We start from the raw sequence: 10,517 nt of genomic DNA on the forward strand, positions 1-10,517 counted from the left end.
GATCAAATTAGCTGATTGCCTCATTAAGAACCAGCTGAAAACTGCGTCGAATACGGATGTTGCCCGTGCCACGGAGGCAATCAGTGGCTAAAGAGCACGAGCTCTGATGAGGCTTCCACCGAGGAAAACAAACGGTATGAGGAAACCCGAGCAACAGGCTAAATCGGCGGCGCACGGCCGGGAAGATCTGAGGAGTGGATCTGGGAGATTTACATAAAATACCGCCCAATATCTGAGGCTGAGCTCGCTTCCTCCTGATCAGAAAACGCTCAACAGCAGCTGCGTGAATTGAGGACCACCGAAAAAGGATGGGATAATGCTGGCAGCTGCGGCGGCCACTTTCCAAACATTTGGGAGATCCTCGTGAAAAAGATAGTTTGCTCCGTGAAAGTTGTTTTGCTGTACCGAACGAGAGGCAGGCTATTACCAAACGAGATAAGTACAGTTTGAGGTACCGTGTTATGGACAAAAGAAACACAGGATTATTTATCCAAGGAAACGAGTCTTTCTCATATCTCAGTTTAGCTAGCCCAGCGAGCACATGAACGCAGTGCTGAGTAAATGTGGTGATCAGAGCTTGTTTCTACGCTTATTTCCTCTTCGAGTTGTTCCAACACCTCTTGAATAATTGGTATTTCTCTTACGCACAGCGCAGTTTCGGAAGCTCCCTCGAATCAAAACACATCCACCTCATCAGGAAAGACACGTCAGCTTTCCATTGTCCTTTAGATCAGGGACGAGGACCACTGCCTCTGACACTGAAAGGACCCTCCAATGTCACCGCTATACACCCTCCACGCCTCTTCACATTTCCACAAACACGCTGTCGTCCCAACGCACGCACTTGAGTACCCGCTTTAGCACACTTGTCTACCGCACACACGCGCACTTCATGCCGGTATAGTGCGTGGGAGGGTGACCGCTGGGTCTCATGGGATGATCTCTCCACATGGGATGATCTCCACACCACCCCTGTCTCACTGTCAGGTCAGCTCGGTCGGAGCGACTGGGCTATGAACCGCTTCGGCTGGGCGATCGCAGAGGCGTGGGCAGGGTGCAAGGTGGGTGAGGTTGAGGGTAGGAGAGATTTGGCCTTCAAGCGACACTGACGAGCCTCAAGAGTTGATGTGTCCTACAACTATGTGTAGGAGTCATTATGGTATACATTCCCAACAGAAAACCTGCCCATTATAAAAAGATACTATTCAATGGATCGTAAACCCTGAGAGGTCATGAGTTACGCTTTCTGTGACCTCGGATTCGCCTGAGGTTGAAATGCCAAGATCGTCAAATAATGCACTGTTTCTCAGGTCTGATCATACCTACCAATTTCCCGAAAATACCTCCAACCACATGTCGCCTAACCCCACCTCTCCACATCACCCACCGACCTCCCCATTTCCGGGTGCTGGCGCCGCCTCTGCGACCGAAATACCCCGCGGCCAAACGCGCCGTGTAAGCACACCGTCCGACCGTGTAAACCCACGCGACGCGTGTTTACACCTATCCGGTGCAATGCCAGACACCGGGTCCGGGCGTAATGACACGCCAGACTGTCGGACTGGGGTAAATGTTTTGAATGATTGATCAAAGCGGTGCAGGTGGGTTGCGCCGATTGGAGGCAAATGGTGACGAGTGTTTGGTGGTGAATTTGTTGGGCATAGGTCCGTTGGGAGCAATTAATAGAGGTTCGATATAAAAACTAATGAACTTGCCATAATTGCCAACTTTGTTTTGGGAAGGCAGCATGCGCACTCGATGCTTCAAAACAAATGAAGTTTTATGTGTCATATGCATGCGCATTAAGCATACTGCTCCATGTTTGCATGGTTTACGTTCTAGCTTTGCATACCCGACATTTCTTCTAAAGACGTATCACATTTGCAAGGAAAGATGCTCAAAATCCGGCAAACTTGCATTATGTGTAGATAATTCACTCAGCCCGCTACTTTTAGCACAGTAACCAATCCATTTATCATACCATCGGATCTTAGAGGCCTTATCTTACTCCATTTGCGCAGCAATAAGAGCTCAGATAAAAATAAAGCGGCTCTGAACAACACATCAAAGATGAACATATTGTGCCACCTCACGTTCAGCTGTAAAAAAAAGAGCGAAGAGAACCTTCTCCGAAAAAAAATGTTATTCTTCAACATAGCTTGCAGAGAGATGTATCATTACTCCACATCACTGCGGAAAGCATTCTCATTTCCAGATACGACACCTCTTATTGCCCAGCTCCCGAGTTCATTATACTGATGTGTTTGAGCGCGTCCTCTCGCGCACACACATTTTACCCACTATCTTGGGCCATTTTCTGAGATAAACGATCCCCAGACAGATAGTAGTGTTCACCACAGGTCGTAATGTGAAAAACTCCTCCTTATAGGGCAATCAGAATGTCAGTTATGAGCTGTTTGCGGTTCATAAGGGAGTCTCACGGAGCTATTCCTACAGCTTTGGAGTCCTTATTGAGGAAAACTTTGGTCGTGATGACCGTTTGAGCCAATCACAGGCCAAGAAAATGGAGGGTGGCGATTTATGAATAACACAAGTTATACCACAGCTCACAAGTTACACCCCGTAAAGAAGCATATGAAGTTAACTGAAAAATATGGACACGATTCACGAATAAGTGAATGATGTATCTATCATTCGCGTCCTATATCATTGCATTTTATAAGAGCTATTGACTCCGATCTAAAGCATTTATAACCACAAGTTGAAATACGTTAACTCGCCACAGCTTCTCGAAAACTTTCCAATGACAAAATAGCAAATGAAGAATAGTTTGCGCGGACACTAAGTGACAGGCGAAATATTGTCTCAGCATTAAAAATGGCTCCACAAGGACCCAACAAAACTTCGAAAATGAACACCGATGACTGGTTGTCGTACAACTTGACAAATGTTGCTTCATTTGAAATGGAAATGCAATTCATTCCCCGTAAAACTTACACGTGATCGTTTACACAAGCAGGAAAATAGCGGACTCAAGAAGGTGCTGGGCTTATTAGAATTTTCAATAAAGACGCAGTGCTCTACCCCTTACCTGGATAAATGTGTCCCAAACATTAATCAGTAAGCTACTACGTGCCAACTGTGCAAGGGGCATTTTCAGCATCATCGCAGGATGAAACATTATCAAGCGATCTCTACTAAAAAAGAAACCGGAATAAGAAACGGTCTACCAATTATACTTAATAAATAAATAATATAGGTCAGATAACATAAATCGTAAAAATGCAATACATTTACCAACTCAAACTATATAACAATCACATCCTGATTGGTTATGATTGCTGTATCATTCTGAAGAGTGTAAGATAACAGATGAGACGCATCTCAATCACCACAACGGCAGAATTATATCATCTGCCAACCCTAACTAGATAAAAAAAAAACATGAGACGACTAGAGCCATGAACACTTCCACAGATTTCAGCCCCTAACATCGAACCCAAAGGCTTCGGCTCGGCTACAAGTCTGTTCACCCAAGCAGAAATGGCTTGAATTCACATTGTAGCCGGCGAGGCTGGCTGTAATCACTACCAATCAGTCGATCCATGCATTCTATAGTGCATCGGCTCCGAGGGCCTCCATTATTTAGATGAAAGCCATTTCACATGTAGCACCGCACGGCACGGGTGTTAATTTACGGGAAATGTAGGGTAGTCAGGATGGTAACTCACAAAACACACCTGGGTCCACTTTCGTAAATAGATCGAGTCTTGTACACAGCGGAGGGCAAACAGCTTCATAAGGGTGCAGTAATTTGACGGTTCGCGGCCTACCATCAGTGGAGGATATTGAGCTGGCCTGCTAGTATGTGGCTTTTATTATCGTATTAAGTTGATAGTTCCGCGAGCCCAGCAAATTGCGTCCTATTGCTTCACTCAAAAACTACAGTAACTTGCTCCAGAGTTACGAAGAAGAAAAAAATCAAAATGCAGCTTACCCGGTAACAAAGGCTCTATATACATAACAAGGAGCTCTCGAAAACCTATCCTCTCTCATGTCTCCATAAACCTGTAGACAGTAGACCGCTTATCTGAAATTCTGAGGATCTCTTGAGGTAGAGAAGGGATCCATTTCCACTTAAAGGCAGACTTTGCGCAGGTCAGTCGCCAGAACAAAATCCCAAGCACACGGCAAAGCTCACTTCAGGCTCTGGCGAGCACCTCTCGAGTGGCATGACCCCGATCGGGCTTAAACTTGGCTACAGATTGGATCAATGCAAACCGGCGTCGAGAATTTCAGGAATTCCTCCTTATTTCCCAGTGGAGACATTGCTAACCGTAGGTATGTGCTGTGATGAAATATGGATTAACTGGTGCATTGCATATCAAAATAAATAAAGCGGGTGCGCAATGCACAATGCTCAGCAACAGCAGTCAGCATACACAATATGTCTCCCCTTGGAGGTAAACGACTCCCCTCCGCTCCCCCTCTCCCCACCGGAAGTCCTTCCGCGGCACCCCACTATGGTGAGACACGACCTTGCCCTCCCCAGGAAGACGGACGGGGGGGGGGACATCCCCATAGCCTCATTTCCGCCGAGGACTCTGCCACTGTTAATGCGGTGCCTTTATTACGGGCTAGGTCGGAAACGGATTAGCATGAAAATGGCGTGTTTTCTCGCAACCCCAGATGCTGGACCACTCCTGAGCGGGGCGTATTCGGGACTGGGATATTTCCTAACAGGGAGACGCCACATGGGGATGACAGGATGGAAAGACAATATTGTCTTATTTCAGCGGCAAATGTAAAAACTTTTAACACTTTTCGCTTGGACTTGAAGAAATTGTAATTAATTCAGACACACTATAGTGTAGCAGAAGAGAGCGTAACGTAAGAAGCTTGACTGGGTGCTTCAGTGAGAGAACAGCATAATGACTGCTATCCAGTATCTAAATCAATGGCATTTGCTATTCCCAATGGACGCTGGATATTTGATTTCACTTCCCACTGTCAGCCGGACAAAGGTTACTATAGCTTCATCTCAGTTCCACATCACCACTGCCCTTTAGTGCCATCTGTCAGTACTACAAGAATAGAGGTCGCCTCCATCGCCATCACAGCATGTCTCGCCGTACTACACCGTACTGTCCTCTGCCAGACATACATGAAGTACTAGTTCCAGCGCATCCACCAGGTGGCCAGACAGACCCGGTTTCCCACATCAGACAGGAGCGGCCAGGTGCACGGTGGTCTCTGCAACCGACGTCACGCAAAATACAGAGCCTTGCGGCTTGCAATTTGCAAAACTCGTAAATGAACTTCTCAGAGAGATTACAGGTGATTGGTAGGGTAAATACGAAATGAGGAATCGAAGTGTCATCCCATAGTTGTTTAGCTAGTTAGTTTGGGCTCAGTACGGTAGGGATTTACATCTCAGCACTAGGATACATTAGTGGGAGGAAAACGCCCCCCCCCCCCCCACGCCAAGCTGACACTGGAGTGGAGCTCGTGCAATGTGCAATGTGCATGACACGAGTGAACCCGATACCATCTGGGTGATGTCAGCTTTTCGTCGGACTGACTGGTCTTCAACCGGTCAATAAACGGTCAACAAACGGTCAATAAACGGTCATTTGAACTTCGTTAGGCCTCAAGAGCCGCTAGATGGTGGTCGAGGAGTTGGGGAATAGAGGAGAGGAGAGCGAAAATGAGAAACTGGCAGGATATGTAATAAAAAAGTGAGAAAATATGCATCTAGTTTGCTGATTGCATTCTGTTCAATATTCGAATGAATAAAATACGCTGAATAAAACACACATCACAGCAATGAGAAGCTTGGGCAAGCTCCTTCGAACAGCGGAACCTTGTTTGCTTGTCGGCAACGGCAACACCTTTTGGTGAGCCGACAAAAGTGATCGTCACGAATGCTTCTCAGAACTATTATCATGCACGAGTGATGCAATGCAATGCTTAGGCGGGCCTCCATCACTCCACAGAAACATGTCTAGTCTGAGGATACAAAGCGCAACTGTCGTGCTATGGGCCAGGGTTGGTGCACATTGCGGAAGACAGGAATAAAAAGAAATAAGAAGAAAGAATTGAAATGAATTGTTGCAAGTTCGATTGCGAGCATCGTATTCGTCCATTTTATGTTTCCTTCAAAACGAGAGGTTTAGTTTGCAGCTAACCTTGGCTGTTCTGAGTGTTCAATGCTTATCCCTGAGTAGAATATACATTTAATGTAACTGCAAGGAATGTGAGGTCGTAATACCCATCAATTTTATGATGGCACTGAGCAATTCGGGGCCGGTAGCGACTGGTTATCTCTCGCAGCAGACGGGAGATGATGCTCACATCCGGCGGAAACGGACAGCTTCCGGCGGAAGTCAGTGATATTCGGCCCACGTTCGGCCGACAGACAGCTGAGACGGGTATGTATAGGTACCACGTGTAGCGCCGAGATGTTTCTTGTTTGCTTATTGGGGCTTAAGGGCGCGCCGACTACAAGGTCATTTTGCGCCCATGCCGAGATGTTTCGAGACAGGGCTGATAAATCGATGTTCAGATGTCAACGTTACATTCCAATAATATAGAGCCACCAATTGATTACAGCAATGCTGTAGGATGCTTCGGCAAGCCTTCCTCCTTCAAAAGATGTTAAGCAGGAACTAAGTGGAGGTTATAAGGCTAGAAGCTGATCCTGTTTGTAAGCAGTAAATACAATATCAATCGGTGGTAGCACTTGAGAAGTTCTCGTTTTCTGCCCACATCAAACTCAATATATAAATGGGTGTTAAAAAAACATACGAGCTAGCTGTCTGCCTGAGTGACACTATCTGATCGCTGTCGTCCCAACCCTAGGTGATGTCATGACATTGGCACGTGCCAAGTGTCACGACACGATACGTGACACTGAATTCGAGATGACACGGTATCCAGGTGACAACCGATGCATTCGTAGACTGATGTATTGCTGAGTCAGGAGCCCAATGCTAGACCATGTTTCAACGGATAAGCTAGCGGGCATGTCAGCACAAGTCCTGAGAAAGGTATGCCGAATAAATCTGCTGACCCAACGCGGATATTGTGGTGTCTTTTTACGCGGAAATGCACGAGTTGCTTGTGTTTGCATGGGTCAGATGTTAACCCCTCACATCAGCAAGTCGTGGAGTTCTTTGATGCAAGAATCAACCAGCACCATGGCACATACTCACCAGACAATTCTCCCGAAGAGCCTGCACGGTGCACCCTCCCCCTAAAACGCGTTCATAATTCGAACATCCAGCACACCATCCAGCTTACCTTATGATCCGCACAGAACGACCCACTGACGCTGGCTCCTCCATCACCACACGAGCTGCCCTCCGAGTCACCATTGATGTACCCCGAGTCATTAGCGGTGGCGGCGGCGGCGGCCCCTTTCTCCCCCACTCTACCGTACAGGGTGGTGTGGGGCCCATGCGGAGGCGGCACGCGACTCGTCCCCGCACAACAGGCCTGCGCGAGTCTTGCGTCTGCGCCACTGCGTTCGTTTTTCACGCCGCGTAGATCACCTGCACCACGACCGTCGACCGTCAGTCGCGCCACGCGGCCTTTCAACACATCCACCGATCCTGCCGCATGGCGACATTCATGGCGCGCCTGCTGTGTGCGCCGATCCACTGTGCGTCCATTCTGCCGCACAGTGAGTGAATCCGCCGTGGTCACACTCGAATTCACATCCAGATCCGTCTCAACAGTAGCCGACTGAAACGCCGCCGGACGGAAGTTCAGAATCCCATTTCTCACGAGAAGCTGACTGAGAACGCTCGGATTTGGGACCGTCCCCGTTGTCAGAGCATGTCGTATAGCGGCTCCTTCGTCTCCCAGCAGTTTGACCTGTACGCCGTTGATGAATATGACTTCCTCCTCGCGCACCACGGTACTGGTCTGGACGTCGACCACTTGGGCTCTGCCGGCGCCGAAGATGCCGTCAACGGCCGCCTGGGCGTCCGATGAGTCCATCCTGAGGGAGGAAAAAGAAGACTGGTGTTAAAAACTAGGTAAAGGTGATTATAAGGCACCCTAAGTGTTGTGAAGGTGTAAAAATCAGTGTAATTCACTCAATTCATCCCAGGCATTCCTAAACTTCAAGATGCTTCAAGCTAGTAAGACGACAAAACTGTAACATTATCATGAACTTGAAAATGTGCTGTTGTGAGAGAAAAATATAATCATAGCGAACCCCAAGTAAACAAAAGGCGGAAAACGAAGCGGTAGGAAACATACATATCTAGAGATGACAATAAATGGCATACGAGTATTGTTCATTACAATCTAGATATCAAAACGTATATCCAGCCCCCAAAACACAACAGACCAGGAAAAAACGCGATACAACCAATTCCACAGAACACAGAACTCACGGATATGACATAACACTTATATAAACACAGCATAACACCAACCGAACCTGACATCAAAGCCAAACAAAAAACTTCACATCCAGACCGATACCACCCACGTCAAAAACAGGTGACACGAAACAGACCCTAGACTACATAGACAGCTGTTCCGGGGCCATATCACTTCTCCCCCTCCAAATCCCCCCTAATCCCCATCGATTGACATTTCTCAGGAAGACACATGTCATGTGTCACCACAGCGCGGCGGAGGGCGTGACAGCAACATAAACAGCATGTTCAGCTCGTCCTTCAGAGGCGCTGCGCGAGTAAACACTACTGGTCGGTGACCTTGGGATAGCGAGGCATGGTAGAGACATGAGACAGACGAGACGCAGACGATAGACACTAGACAGGGAGGAGGAAGTGTCGTAAGGAGATGACGCTTGTCTGGAGGGAGGTTGGTGAAGGTAAAGCATGTTCAATTAGCAGGGTTTATTCCACGTAAATCTGTCGTGGAAAAACATCCTAGACTATATATTTGTATGTTAACATTGATTTACAATCAAGTTATCTATTAAGCAAATCAGCTAAAAGAGACAGGCTTTTTCAGTAAAAGTCAACAACGCTCAAAGCCAGGTGCTACTACAAATAGCCCAGACCACCCAGGATTTCCTCCCATGCTCACGAACTATATGAAATAAGCCACCTGGCTGGACGGCAAAAGAGACGGTGAGAAAACAGGCAGGATGGTGCTAAAACGCAGTCAAAACATGACAAGAAATGCACAAATAAAACCCTGCCAAGTGCAGCATGTTCGAGTCTGTGAAACAAATATGGCAACAGTCCATCGACAGCCAAGCTCGCCCTTTTTCCCATCCCTCCCTCGCTCTCTCTCTTCTCTCTCTCTCTCTCTCTCTCTCTCTCTCTCTCTCTCTCTCTCTCTCTCTCTCTCTCTCTCTCTCTCTCTCTCTCTCTCTCTCTTTCTCCCCCTCCCTCTCTCCCCCTCCCTCCCTCACCCTTCTCTCTCGTCATCTTTCCCTTCCCAGGGGTCTAGAGGTCACGCCAGGTCATGTTGATCAGTTCTGAGGACCCCAGGGATCCTGTTAGCGATACAGCTGTTCACCGCATGTGATCGTATAACACCCTCTAGGGCAATTGACGGCCACCGAGGCCCTTAGGTCGGTTTCTTAGGTCGTCTTCTTAGGACAGTTTCTAACAAGGGAATGTTATGCATGATATTGGTGTAAGTGAGCCAATAATGAGTGCAACTTCAGATCCGAACATCAAAACTAAGGTAAACATCGAATCATTGAATAATAATCTTGCAAGTTGCATATTTTCAATACCGTAATGGATAAAAAATCAAACATACAGTCGCTTTTGCCGGTGCTGTATACATAAATCTGACGAGCAGTTTCAATCATTGATAACCAGGTCACATCAGTTTCATCTAAACCAGCGCTATCTGCTCGGACGTGTTGAATGATATCAAGTGAAATCGCCGCTCCCTGGGTATGTTTATAGAAAAGGCAGACTTCACACGCTCACGCAGCGGCAGACCACACGCAGACAGACACACATACAGAGGCAGGCTTATAGACAGACAGACAGACATGCAGGGTGATGGAAAGCAGAGCGAGCACATTTCACTGTGGCTTTCCATGCCACGTATGAGAAGAAAATGTGGGTGTTGTCTGTTGATCAATTTGATTGAGCTGCCCATTTTCATTGAGAAGGTTGCAATTTTTCTTGATGTCGATGCTTTTGCCTCATTAATGTTGTGGATTTCACACGTGTGATGACCATGATTTTACAGTGTCTCTATGATATAACAATGACACGTTTTTCTTCTTATATTGAAACTATTTCTTAAGCTCTTCAGCCTTACATCATACCTATAAATGATACATTATCAGACTTATATTCTTGCGAGTTTGCAGTGTCTGAACTTCAGCTCACTTGCATTTTTTGTCTGATCCCTTTTTGCTACCCCAGTTGGCACTTCGCCCTCACGTAACGCTATGTCACCTCCTATCACGTCGTATCGTTTTACCGGCCCTTGAACAGCCACCAAAATCAGCTGTAAATTAACCATATCCAGCGCTCTGATTGGTCGCTGACCTCGCTCACCAAAACGGCCCGAACACGGCAATAAAGATAGCAAAACGATCG

The sequence above is a fragment of the Amphibalanus amphitrite genome, unplaced genomic scaffold, assembly GCF_019059575.1.
Source record: "Amphibalanus amphitrite isolate SeventyFive unplaced genomic scaffold, NRLGWU_Aamphi_draft 001789F_arrow, whole genome shotgun sequence".
NCBI classification, from domain to species: domain Eukaryota; kingdom Metazoa; phylum Arthropoda; class Thecostraca; order Balanomorpha; family Balanidae; genus Amphibalanus; species Amphibalanus amphitrite.